Below are 13,509 nucleotides of genomic sequence, written 5' to 3'. Positions count from 1 at the left end.
CAGTCAGGAATTGGTGATGAAAATAAAAGGCTGCTATATTTTAATCCTGAATTATGTGATTACCCCTAGAGAGGTAAAAGAAAAATTTATAAACATGATGACCATCTGGCATTATTACATGGTGATATTACTTTTAAGATAATATAGCACTTAATTTTTTAAATATAGAATTCAGATCTATAGAGTACTTCATGGGCCACTGATTTATTCTATTAGTAGTATTTTTTCTTGAAAAAAATAGTGTGTCTAATTTCAAGGACTTTAAATGGTATGTAAAAAATAGTAACTAATTTTAAAACTAAATTAATTCAATCAAATGCTCCTTCATATGCCCTATTGGGGGAACAGTATGGTCTCACTACAGTCCCGTAGGTATAATGATAGCATATACAACCCAAAATAACCAATTCAAATTTAGATTATATCAATATTAAAGTTAACTGCAAAAGAAGTACTTACAATTTAGAAAATTTATCTTTAGACATAATGTTGAGCATATGTTAAAAATCTAGAAAACCAGAATCGTAAGTACTTAGCCTGCTTTATTGAGCTTCATAAATTCATTGAAATGACTTTGAATATTGACCATTACTTTAAGTTATTTCTTACATAATGTGCCTTTTAAAATATGGGGATATAAGCCATGGATTTCATAATCTAAAGGAATATATATTAATTTTCTTTTGGAATGCATCCCCACTAAATGAGAATCGACACTACCGCCTATCATAAAGTACTCTGCCTGGTGATTTATATGTACTGCTGCTACTTATACATTCAAACTTGCAGTGTAGCTCACTGGCTAACCATGTATCGCCCTGATGCATCGTTCTATTTACTATCATGCCAAAGCTATCGCTCTTCTCTGTTGAGCAGATCGTTTTCACTTAGAGCAATTGAGTAGAAAGTTAATCGCAAGGATATCTTGTCTTCCTTGTATTGGATTTCTGCAACAGCAACCAATAATCTAGACAGTAAAAGCATTCCCGTTCTTTTGATGCAAACCAGAAGATAGTCACATCACACCCATGCGCACTGCACACTCCCTGGCTTCCCAATATCTGCCTCTCTTTCCATCTGTCATCTTTAACATAGGTTCATAAAAGCTTCAATAATCAACTCTAGATTATTTAGACAGCATATTCAAATTATTGAATACTTGAAGCAAATATTGCTTTCAAAAACTTCTTATTCTTTTTTTAGGTTTCCTTAGACATAAACAAAATCAAGCGAGCAAGATTTTAAGGCTAAAATAACTTCTGTGCCCTATTCCCACACCACTAGAAAGTGTGAACCAGCTAACCTGACACAAACACACAAGCATTCTGGCACTATTTAGTCAGATCCCTTACATCTGTCTGAGGGACAACACTGAGAATGCAATAAGTATTAGGAGAGAAATTAGGCAGAAAAGAAAGAATAAGGAAATTTGAGAGTGAAATATTGACAGTGTGATTCCACTATTTGGCTTGAAATACTGGGATTTTGTATTTGAATTCTATACAAAAATTACCACTATCAGGGTTGAGTACTCCCTGCAACACTGGGGGTGACAGAGGAGTAGGAAGCCAAGCCATTTAAGATAAAACAGCCCCAATGGACAAATCATAAAAATCACAGGCTACCAGACAAGATTTTATTAACCTAGACTTCAACGTATATTTGTTAAGCATGTTGAACACCTAAACTCTTCTATCAAGATGGAACAGACGACTGCTATATGCTGTGGTTGTTTTGTTTCAAAGAAGATATATTTGACATTTTAGGTTGGTCTAGTATCTGGACTGGCATCCTTTAGAAAACAATTTTTATAAAACCAATACATCAGTCATGTAGTGTGATAGACCTGAAATCAAATTTTGAGAGGAGACAGAAAGTAAGAGGGCTCCAGTTGTCACAGCAGGGAGAAAATCGGCCACCCCCAAAGAGAAAGTATTTAGAAGGGCTAATAGTGTCTAATATCACAATTTCATTGAGATTTGCCTAGCTTCTTTAGCACCAAAAACTCATGGATTTGTACAGTCCACAAAATAAAAACAATATACATTTTCATAAATATTATCTTTAGCTAATTCTAGTAAACACAGAATATAGGTATTTATGGGGAAATAATTTGTTATACAGTGGTTTTTCAGATTTGCTGAAAAATTAAATAGATCCTCATAACAATCCCCAGTATATAGGTTCAGGAGTGTGTGTGTGTGTGTGTATCCAGTTTTATTGAAAATAATTGATATACATCACTGTATAAGTTTAAGCCATACATGATTTAATTTAAATGTATTGTGAAATGATTACCATAATAGGTTCAGCTAACATCTATCATCTCATGTAGATACAATAAACAGGAAAAAAAGGAAAATACTTTTTTCCTTGTGATGAGAACTCTTAGAATGAACTGTCTCAACAACCTTCCCATATATCATACAGCAGTGTTAAAAATAGTCATCACATTGCACATTACCTCCCCAGGACTTATTTATCTTATAACTGGAAGTTTGTATCTTTTGACCACCTTCCTCCAATTACCCTCTGCCCCCAGTAGCCACCCCTTTTTCTATGAGTTGAATTTGTTTTTTTTTTTTTTTTTAGATTCCACATATAAGTGAGATCAAACAGTATTTGCCTTTGTCTGACTTACTTCACTTGGCGTAATGCCTTCAAGGTACATTTATGTTGTCGCAAATAGAATTTTCTCATTTTTTTTTATGGCTGAATAATAAGGAATATATATTTTTAAAGTGCTCTATGAGAGAATGTGTAATGAGCAAGTTTGAGAACCAATAGTAAAGTAAAACAAAAACAAAACAAAACAAAACAAAAATACAAACCTTGGCATCTGTATACCAATGCTGCATTAATAATAACCAATTACTTGCTATGGTTACAAGGTAATGAAATAAATACTAGTGTTAATGACAGGCATGAAGAGGCCCTAAATCCATGGCTAAGAATCAATATACTAAATGTAAAGAAGAGAGCTTTCACACCTTTGTCCAACTTTGAAAAGCCATGGTTAAAGGTTAATTAATCAAGTTGGCTAAATTAACAACAGGAGATCAATAAGAGGATTTTGTAATTTTCCAGTTTACAGATGATGGCTTATGAATTTGGTATGCTTATAAAGATTAGAAACAGATGGCTCAATGTAAATTTCAAAAAAAAAAAAAAAGGATGACATATTTGTAATCCAAAGACCCAGGCTTGAGTCCCACTTCTGCTACAGTGTGACCTCAGGCAAGTTATTTAAACTGAACTTTAACTTTCTTAACAATAAACGAGGATTGCATGAGATAATATATGTAAAAGTACTTTAAAAATTTAAAGTATTTTTCAAATGTCAGCTTTTAATATCATAAATGATCAGAACATAAACACTTATCATTTGGTCTCTGTAGGCCAAGAACATGTGTTAAGAATTCTATTCATAGTCTACAGCCATGCCACCTTGAACAAACTGGAAACTGACTAATCTTGAAACCTAAGCAGGGTTGGGCCTGGTTAGTACTTGGATGGGAGACCACCTAGGAAGACCAGGTGCTGTAGGTGTAAAAAATGAAAAAAAGGGGATTGTAAATGGACAAGGTCCTTGCAATCTGTGAGGTCAACCAAAAGTTGCCTTGCTTAAAAAATAAATAAATAAATAATTCTATTCACAATAGGGAGGAGTTGACTGAATACATATTTTATTTCCATAGAAGGTCTACTATTAAAGATTCCATTGTATTTTTAAATTTAATAATTTACCAAATGTTTATATAGTAGTAAGTGTTGGATATAGTCTTATGCACTCTACAAACAATTTGTTTAACTTCCTAACAAGATTATGAGGTAAGTATGATTATTATCTTCATTTTACAGGTGAGAAAACTGAGGCACTGAGTATAGAACTTACCCAAGTTCATATAGCTAGTTAGTGATACAGGTGAAATTCGTACACAGGTAATCTAGCTCCAGAACTCGCAGGCTGAATCACTATGCAGGCAAACCTCAGAAATATTGCAGGTTCAATTCCAGACCACCACAATAAAGCAAACTGCATTAAAGCAGCCATACAAATTTTTTATTTTCCAGTGCATATAAACTTATGTTTATACTTACGTGTACTGTAGTCTAAGTGTGCAATAGCATTATGTCTAAAAAATATACATACCTTAATTTAAAAATTATTAAAAAATGCTAACTATCATCTGAGTCATAATCAGTGAGTCATAATGTTTTTGCTAGTGGAGGGTGTTGCCTTGATGTTGATAGCGGCTGACTAATCAAGGTGGTGGTTGCTGAATCCTGGGGTGGCTCCAGAAATTTCTTAAAATAAGACAATAAAGTTTGTCTCATTGATTGACTCTTCTATTCTTGAATGAGTTCTTTGTAGAACGTGATACTACTGTTTGGTAGCATTTTACCTATAATAGAACATTTTTCGAAATTGGAATCAGTCCTCTAAAACCCTGCTGCTGCTTTATCAGCTAAGTATATGCAGTATTCTAAATCCTATGTTATCACTTTAACAATCATCATAGCATCTTCACCAGGAGTTGATTCTATCTCAAGAATCCACCTTCTTTGCTCATCCATAAGAAGCAACTCCTGACCCATTAAAGTTTTATCATGAGATAACAACAATTCTTCAGGATCCATTTCTAATACTAGTTCTCTTGCTATTTCCACATTTGTGGTTACTTCTTCCACTGAAGTTTTGAACTCCTCAAAGTCATCCATGAGGGTTGAAATCAACTTCTTTCAAACCCGTTGATATTTTTACCTCTTTCCATGAATCACAAATGTTCTTAGAGCTATCTAGAATGGTGAATCGTTTCTAGAAGGCTTTCAGTTGACTTTGCTCAGATTTGGCAGAGGAATCACTATTTATGGCAGTTACAGTCTTATGAAATATATTTCTTAAATAATAAGACTTGAAAGTTAAAATTACTCCTTGATCCATGGCTGCGGCACGGATGTTGTACTAGCCGGCATGAAGACAACATGAATCTCCTTGCACACCTCCATCAGAGCTCTTAGGTGACCAGGTGCATTGTCAATGGCAGTCAGATTTTGAAAGGAATCATTTTCTCTGAGGAATAGGTCTCAAAAGTGGGCTTAAAATATTCAGTAAACCATGTTATAAACAGATGTGCTGTCATCCAGGCTTTGTTGTTCTATTTATAGAGTATAAGCACAGCATATTTAGCATAATTCTTAAGAGCCTTAGGATTTTCTGAATGGTAAATGAGCACTGGCTTCAACTTAAAAGTCACCAGCTGCACTTGCCCCTAATGAGAGTGTCAGCTGAGACTCTGAAGCTTTGAGGCCAAGCACTGACTTCTCCTCCCCAGTATGAAAGTCCTAGATGGCATCTTCTTCTAAGACAAGGCTGTTTTGTCTACACTGAAAATCTGCTGTTTGGTGTAGCCTCCTTCATCAATTATCTTAGCTAGACCTTCTGGATAACTTGCTGCAGCAGGTACATCAGCACTCGCTGCTTTATCTTATACTTTTATGTTACGGAGATGGCTTTTCTCTTTAAACCACATGAACCAACCTCTGCAAGCATCGAACTTTTCTTCTGTAGCTTCCGTGCCTCTCTTAGCCTTGACAGAATTGAAGAGTTATGACCTTGCTCTGGGTTAGGCTTCGGTTTAAGGGGGAATATTGTGGCTGGTTTGATCGTCTATCCAGACCACTAAAACTTTCTCCGGATCAGCAATAAGCACTTTTTTATAATTCATGTATTCACTGGAGTAGCACTTTTAATCTCCTTCAAAAACTTTTCCTTTGCATTCAAGACTTGGCTAACTGATGCTAGAGGCCTAGCTTTCAACTTATCTCTGCTTTCAACATCCCTTCCTCACTAAGCTTAATCATTTCTATCTTTAGATTTAAGATGAGAGATGTGCAGCTCTTCCTTTCATTTAAACACTTAGAGGCCATTTTAAGTTCTTAACTGGCCTAATTTCAATATTATTATATCTCAGGGAATTGGGAGGCCTGAGGAGAGAGAGAGAGACAGTACAACAACCGTGGAGCGATCAGAACACACACATTTAATCAATTAGGTCCACAGCTTTATACAGTGTGGTTCATGGCAGCCTAAAACAATTACATTAGTAACATCGAAGATCACTGACCACAGATCACCATAACAAATATAATAACAATAATAAAGTTTGGAATATTGCAATAATGACCAAAATGTGACACAGAAACAGAAAGTGAACAAACGTTGGAAAAATGGCACCAGTATATCTTCAAATCATAATAAAGCAAAGTGTAATAAAATGAGATATGCTTGTAAAATATTATTTCACTAAAGTAGGTAATTTTGTTGCACAAATTTCAAATATGCTGTTATGAAGAGTTCATAGCCTATATCATAAGAAATAAACTGTTCAAAATGATAGGAAACTGCCCTCTGGCATTTCCATATTCAGTCATATTCATATAGCTTAGGAAATTTTTTTTTCTAGGATTATTAATCAGTACTTAAAAACTTAAATTACTGCTGAATATATGGTTAAAATGGTAAATTATGTTACATATATTTTATCACAGTTTTTAAAAAAAGAATGGAAACCTAAAATCTTATTTACTTATTGTGGACAGCTTAGAGTATTTTACATATTCTGATTTCGAGTTGTAGAATTTTTAGTTTGCAAAACTGAATATATCATTAAATGTATAGCAAGAAAACAGTTGTAAACATCGCTGTGTGCAATGATCGTGAAGTATTAGTAATATATTGATAAAATAAAGTGCAAGAAGCAAGTGAGCACTGAGTCCATAGATAGTAGTTAAGGCCTTATCTAAAGTGCTGCTATCTCCCACCACTCGGCTGGACTGACTGCTGCTATCCCTGGGGGCATTAAACAGAACTGGGAGAAGGGGTTTAAATCAGCCAGGATGATAAGCATGTGCTCATCTGTTTGGAGCCTTTAAAAAAGTCAGGATTGGCTTACAGGATTTTAAGCAACGGTACAAATGGATATTAAGACTTGAACCTAAAAGAAAGTTAACATTCTTGGCTGCTACTTTCTACTCCACATGTGCTTGTTTTTAATGGAATATGTGTTCTTGGGAAAACAATGGCTGTATTTATTACAGAGAGATGCTCAGATTCAGTTTAACAATAGAATCATAAGAGCAGGTGGGAGATCTAGAAGAAGAAGACAGTTAAAAATATGTGACACAGAATCAGTACATGTTCTGTGAGATAAACAAAATGGTAAAGAAGTGTTAATTCTGAAATTTATTTTCAAAGTGTAATCAGAATTGTTTAGAGTTTATAGATAATGGGTTTTGCCTAAGTCATGGCCTTGCCCTTGGTCATAAGATACTAAAACAAAACAAAACAAAACAAAACAAAACAAAACAAAATAAAACAAAACAAAAATGGTGGGGGAATTAAAGAAAAGGAAATGAAAAAGAAGTTAATATATCAACTGTAGACTTTCAGTTATATGATTATGAGTTTTAGATGTCACCATTCCCTAATGAAAAAATGTACCAAAAAACTCTGTCTATTTATTTAAGAACCCCACTATAAAAAATAATTATAAGGCAGCCTTATTCATACCGGGTATGACTCTGAAGGCAATTTAGTGAGCCTAGTATTTTGGCTTAAAAACAATGATCTGACACTGGTTTATGAGAAAATAAACACTTCTAGAAAACAGAGAAAGCTATATATTAGAATTTCGTAGAAGAGATTATTGCTATCCTACTGAAGAGTCAATATGGGAAAACTAGTTGAAACTTTATACATTTTTCATGCATTTGATGATGTGAAAGGTGGCCACCTTTGCATTCTTAATAAACTGTGCTAAATTGGTCGTCTTATTTGGATTTGGATGTTTAACTTTAGTACAAGTTCACTGCTGTCTAAATTTGTAAGAGATGAAGTTGGGAGATGACTGAGGTGAATTCGAGAACATATTTGGAGAAGCAAAGTCAGCATATATAAATGTGAGTGAATCAAAAAAGCAGAATAGAAATAGGGAAAGAAACTTCATCCGGTTGTAAAGAACAAGAAAGACAATATCTCCTATTCCCGTTCCAAATTCCATCAAACAAATGAAAAGTATTCTCGAGGCATTGTTGATATTGAGGACTATTCATTCACCAAGGAGTCAGATTAAAAAGGCTCTAACCTATCTCCTGCTTTCAAGTTCTTAGCACTCCCGATCACCTTAAACTAGAAAAGCACTGCAGCAATGGCCTCTTTCAGTCATGCACTGAAGAATCAAAGGGCAAAATGATCAATTAGCTCTATTTCCCACAATTTCTGGGAGCATTGTGTTGGTCAATAATAAGCCACTAAAATCATGTCACTTTCACATATGATCCTAGTCAAAAGAAAAAATACTATTCTTTACCTTATTCTTCTTGTTATATTTTTGGTACTCCCTTCTGTAGTTATAGGTTTCTGGGGAAAGTAAATAAACAATTTAACTGTATATTTCACCTGCATTTCTAATGAATAATATCAACTAATGTTTATTAAGAGCCTGCTATATGACAAGCGATATGCTAAATGCTTTACATGTATTATCTCAGTTAACCCGTACAACTTTATGATGCAGAAACTATTACAACCTCCATTTTGAGATGAGGTATGTAGAATTTGCAAAGGGTAAGTGACTCCCCTGAGGTCAAACATCTAGTAAATAACACAGCCAACCTTCAAATTCAAAAGAACCTGGCTCCAGAGATTGCCTTTTTAACCACTATGACAACTTCTTTCTTTTCCTAATATACATTACTAAAAAAGTATCCTTTGGCAGATTATTCACAAATAGGTCACAATCATAGAAATTCCCTTATTCTAATTCTCTTAACCTTTCCCCAGGCCAAAAACTCAAGGAAGCAAACAAATGAAAAGTCTTAAACTAATAATATCACAATTATAGCAAATTTTATATCAAATATGGAATTTGTAGGATAAAAATTTACTGGGAGTTGGGCAGCAGAAACATGGTACAGGAATATCTTTGAATCCTGAATCTAGTTTAACCAAGAGCAAAACACTGCCTGATAATGTAGGTTACAAACTAATTTGTTAGTCCTTATTACAGACTACATTCTTATAATTTGGATCCTAATGAATATGAGAAGTAACACATTTGCTCAAATAGATGTTAATCCAGATGCACTTGTCAAATGACTACTGAAAATGTAATTGGAAAAACTCAAAGAGTTCTGCTTGGTCACCAGTTCTCCAAAGGAGAACACCAAGTCACAAATAAAGAGCAAGTCTACCCAAGACCGTCATCACTCAACATGTATATTAGAATTGAAAGGTGAAAATTTTCCTTATTTTGTAGGTACAAGTGTGGGAAAATAAATTAGACGACTTCGTATGCGTATATAAATTGGCATGGTATAGAAAGAGAAAAGAATTTGGACTGAAGTTAGAAATCTCTATCTAATCATTGTCCCTTCACTAAGTGGATGACTGACCTTGGGCTAGATAAGTAGACTGAATCTCAGTTTCTTCTACATGTCAAATCACGATGACTGCTTTCTTCATGGGGTTGCTGTGAAACTTTAAATATTATATGAGAAGGATTTACGCAATCCTTGGCCTGTGGCAAAGACTCAGTATATGGCTGCTATTTGTGGACTAGTTATTAGAATCATCATAGCGCATGCTGACACCAGAGCCCATTGTTGCAGGATATTTACTAGACCAAATTTATGTTCAGTGTATCAGGGATCAGTTGGCAAATTCTATTCATAAATTTATCATCATACAGAAAAGAAATAAACATTTGATAAGTTACCGTAAGATAACAAATTGTGTTATTTTTATTTACATACTGAAGAAATAAGAGTAATGTGATTTCAGTCATTTAGCCATATTCTGAAGAGTACTGATATTTCAGGAATGGGCCTTCTAACAATACAGGTTATAGAGAACTGTGACATCTTCTGTGTTATCATTAGAATATCTGTTAGAATAATCCCAGGGGCTTAACATAAGGCCTATCGCTTTTTCACATTGTGCATCTGTTATTCTTTGGTTGGGAATTGGGGAGGAAAGCCTTTGCTAAGAGTAGTTACTCAGGGATCCGGGATGAGAGTGAAGCAAACCAATAATTTAAACATTATGAATCATGGTGCTACAGGGAAAAACAGAACTCTTGAGGATGTTTCTCTGGATGCAGTTACATGCTCAAAGAAGTGACATTCATCACCTTCACTCACAACTCACTGGCCCCATCCCACCACAGGAGTATCAAATGTGCAATTCTACTTTGTAACAGGAAGGCAGAGACCTGGACAATTTTAGTGAATAGTTTTAATGACTACGCCAACTAGGAAGCAGAATTCTAGGAGTTGCAGGACTCAAATTTGGCAATATAGACTCTTCACCTTTCATCTTCCTGAAAAATACAAGAACTCCAAAATACAATGGGTAAATATGCAAATGCATCTGGTACCCAAAGAAATGGTTGCATATATACAGGTATATCCTACATACAGTAGTGATGCAGACTACTAAAATATATAGCTAAAAAAAAAAAAATCAATTCATATCATGGACCAAAAAAATCTAAATTTTACACTAAGAGTATCATAGCATTAGGGGCAAATAATTTACATTTTTCAGTGATATAAATAACTAAGAAAGTGTAGATCAAAAAATCATTGGTCGGAGTACATTATTTATGTCCAAGAAAAACTATAATGACTCTATATAATCTATAAGACAGATAATCAACTTAAACTATAATACTTAAGTTCAAATTATCAGCTTTATCAGCAAAATCTATAAATTATGTACCATGTGAGAAGACAAGCATGACCTTAAAGCTGTGTTCAATGAAACTGATTACTATTGGGTTAGACATGTGAACCTATGGCAGTAAGCATAATTTCCACATAAATGAAAGTAAAAAATTAACAGAAGAATTAGAAGTAACAGGAAACAGTGGGTGTAACCAAAGTTACATTACTAAACTAATAGAGATAAAACCAATAAAACTCTGATGCTTTGAGTTGAGAAAACTTAGTCAGCAGTTCTCTCTCTCTTTCTCTCTCTGGGCTACATATTAGATACATCTGAGAAACTTAAAAATGCTGAGGCCTGGCCCTATTCTAAGAGATTATGAAGTAACTGATCCAGTAGAGTGAAGCCCAGGAATTGCTATGTTTTTGTTGTTTTTATTGTTACTGTTTTGTAAAGCTCTCTAATGCACATCCAGGCTTAAGAAATGCTAAACTAAGTCATGTGGTAGTCTAGGAAGCTAAAAAATAAACTTGCAAACCATGATTTCTGCAGACATATACCTACTAAATACGAAAGAAACATTTGTACTGATGGGGAAAGAATTGTATTCCATGCATTTACACTTAAAAAAATAGCCATCTAGCACATGTTCACGTCTATTTCTCTAATTAACAGAATAATATATATTTTAAATACACACTTTTATGAGAATCAATGTTTTTTTTAAAAAGGGGAACTTCAGCTTTCTTTACAGCTACTGATTTTATAGTAAATGAAAAAATAAAATATATGAGTAAACCAATGTAAATTACAAATATGCAATCTAAATAATGCCTTCGACTTTTTTCTAAAGTATATATCCAAGTGTATCTATGAGTAATTTTATTTATTGGAGAAAACCCTATCATCTATATGAACAGAGTTCTGTTGTGCTTTCAACAATAAAATAAGTCAGTGGTCCTATAAATATATCAACCAGGGGGAACTGACTACTCAAAAAAAGAAAATAAATAAATAAATAAATAGCCTAGAAAGATATGAACCAAAGGAGAAGAGTTAAATTTTTAGAACCTAAAACTAAAAATATTTTGTTTTCTTATAAGTGCATAGAATATCTTTCTAGGAGAGCTTATTTATCTCCCACCTTAACATTTCTGCAAAATATATAGAGAGCATATTCAGTGAAAACTCTGAAATTTATTTAGTCACTTGTTAAAGGAAGCTTGAGGAGAAAATGATGTTGAAATAATGTATGAAGTAAGATTTAGTCAGCTTAAGCCAGTAAGTGACACATGATTATTATTCTTTGCCTAATTTTAGAAAATCAGACAATTTGTGTAATGTGTATCCCTTCTCTACTGCTTCTAGAAAAAAAAAAAAACTTTAAAAAAGTCTACAATGTCTATTATATATTATTTTTTGTGTAAGTAATTTTTTATGAGGGCAGGGGCATGAATTTAATATCTGGACCAATGTGGTACAGTGTAGAGACAGCATTTGAGGATATAGGAACTCCAGTGCAGAGAGGACCATAAAAAACTAAATTTCTAGAAATCTAGGTAATAAAACTATAGATTGGAATCAATATTATCTCCATGTCCAAGCACCAGGAAATCTCAGGTAACCCATACAATACATAGTTTGGAATTATTCATTTTCAATTCAATTTCTCATATGTATCATTTTTGCTCATTTTTCTACCATGGTTGTCAAGCTCCTTGCTTTCTGTTTCTTAAGTAGCTTGGGGCGAGGAGGATAATCATCTGTTAGTCTCCCCTCCCTGGCATGTCCTTAGAGACCCAAGAGTGGGGAATCAGAGCACAGCAGGATAGTCTCACGTGTGCCAGCTAAACTGAGGTAAAAGGGAACTAAAGTTTCAGCATTGAATTATGAGACCCACAGAGAAAGGCACCTTTGTTAGACCAGCTTCAAAATAATAAGAAAAGAAAAAAACACAGACAAGAAGGAAAGCATAAGAGACAAGAACAGAGCCTATAGGTAAGTACCCTGAATGGCAGTAGAGGAGAGAGCCTGCCCCAGAGCCTGTGGGTACCCAATGAGTTATCCATCCAGAGCACCTGGCTAGTTGGGAGAGTAGGAGAAGGAAGAGGAGAAATACATATTTTTATTTTTTGCTGATTTCATCCTTCCATTAGGGGCCTGCTTAATTAAAGCAGCCCCGAATTCCTGGTCTTTGTAAGAATTTCTAAGTTTGCTTTCATGCTTTCAGAAGGTTAAAAACTTATGGCCTCTGATCCTTGAGTTTGGATTTGTTTTGCATCAGATTTATTCCTTATCCCAGGCACTAACAGTGTGCTGATACTGGACTACTCCAATTAATCCTGACAGCACTCAAATCTGCAGGTAAAACTAGTTCAGACACTTTTAAAATACACTGATTTTTTACTTATATTTAAATATAATTTCTTAAGAATGCCCTACTCTTTTCTTTACTACATTGTCAAATATCTAAGATTCTAAGGTCTGCTTCATGAGAAGATAGGTTTCCCCATCCTTTAGAAAAGGGGAGAAGGGAATAGGAGAACATTCCTTCCTGTCTTTCGTGGTTGCCAGACGTGCCTAGGAACACATCCAAAATGCCACAGCAGAGAAGGTGATTCACAGTCAAATGACTGGTTCACAACTACCATGAAGTGAATATAAGTGATGTGATTCTACACGTAAATATTTTTACTAAAACAGCCTTCCCTTCAGCTGCTTTAGAGCTGAATGGGATAAAGATTGTCTACACCAAAGATAGAGTAAAAACCCATGTTAAA

The 13,509-nt window shown here is 34.4% G+C and overlaps 1 protein-coding gene and 1 pseudogene across 3 annotated transcripts in view; one reads left to right on the top strand and one right to left on the bottom strand.

The window, feature by feature from the left end:
• Window positions 1-13,509, bottom strand: part of ZCWPW2 (zinc finger CW-type and PWWP domain containing 2) — a 106,135-nt gene that overhangs the window by 43,286 nt on the left and 49,340 nt on the right. The window lies entirely within an intron of this gene.
• Window positions 3,431-3,549, top strand: LOC118602047 (annotated as a pseudogene).

Source organism: Rousettus aegyptiacus, unplaced genomic scaffold (genome assembly GCF_014176215.1).
Source record: "Rousettus aegyptiacus isolate mRouAeg1 unplaced genomic scaffold, mRouAeg1.p scaffold_m13_p_4, whole genome shotgun sequence".
In the NCBI taxonomy this organism is placed as follows: Eukaryota; Metazoa; Chordata; class Mammalia; order Chiroptera; family Pteropodidae; genus Rousettus; species Rousettus aegyptiacus.
This window is presented reverse-complemented; position numbering and strand designations above follow the sequence as displayed.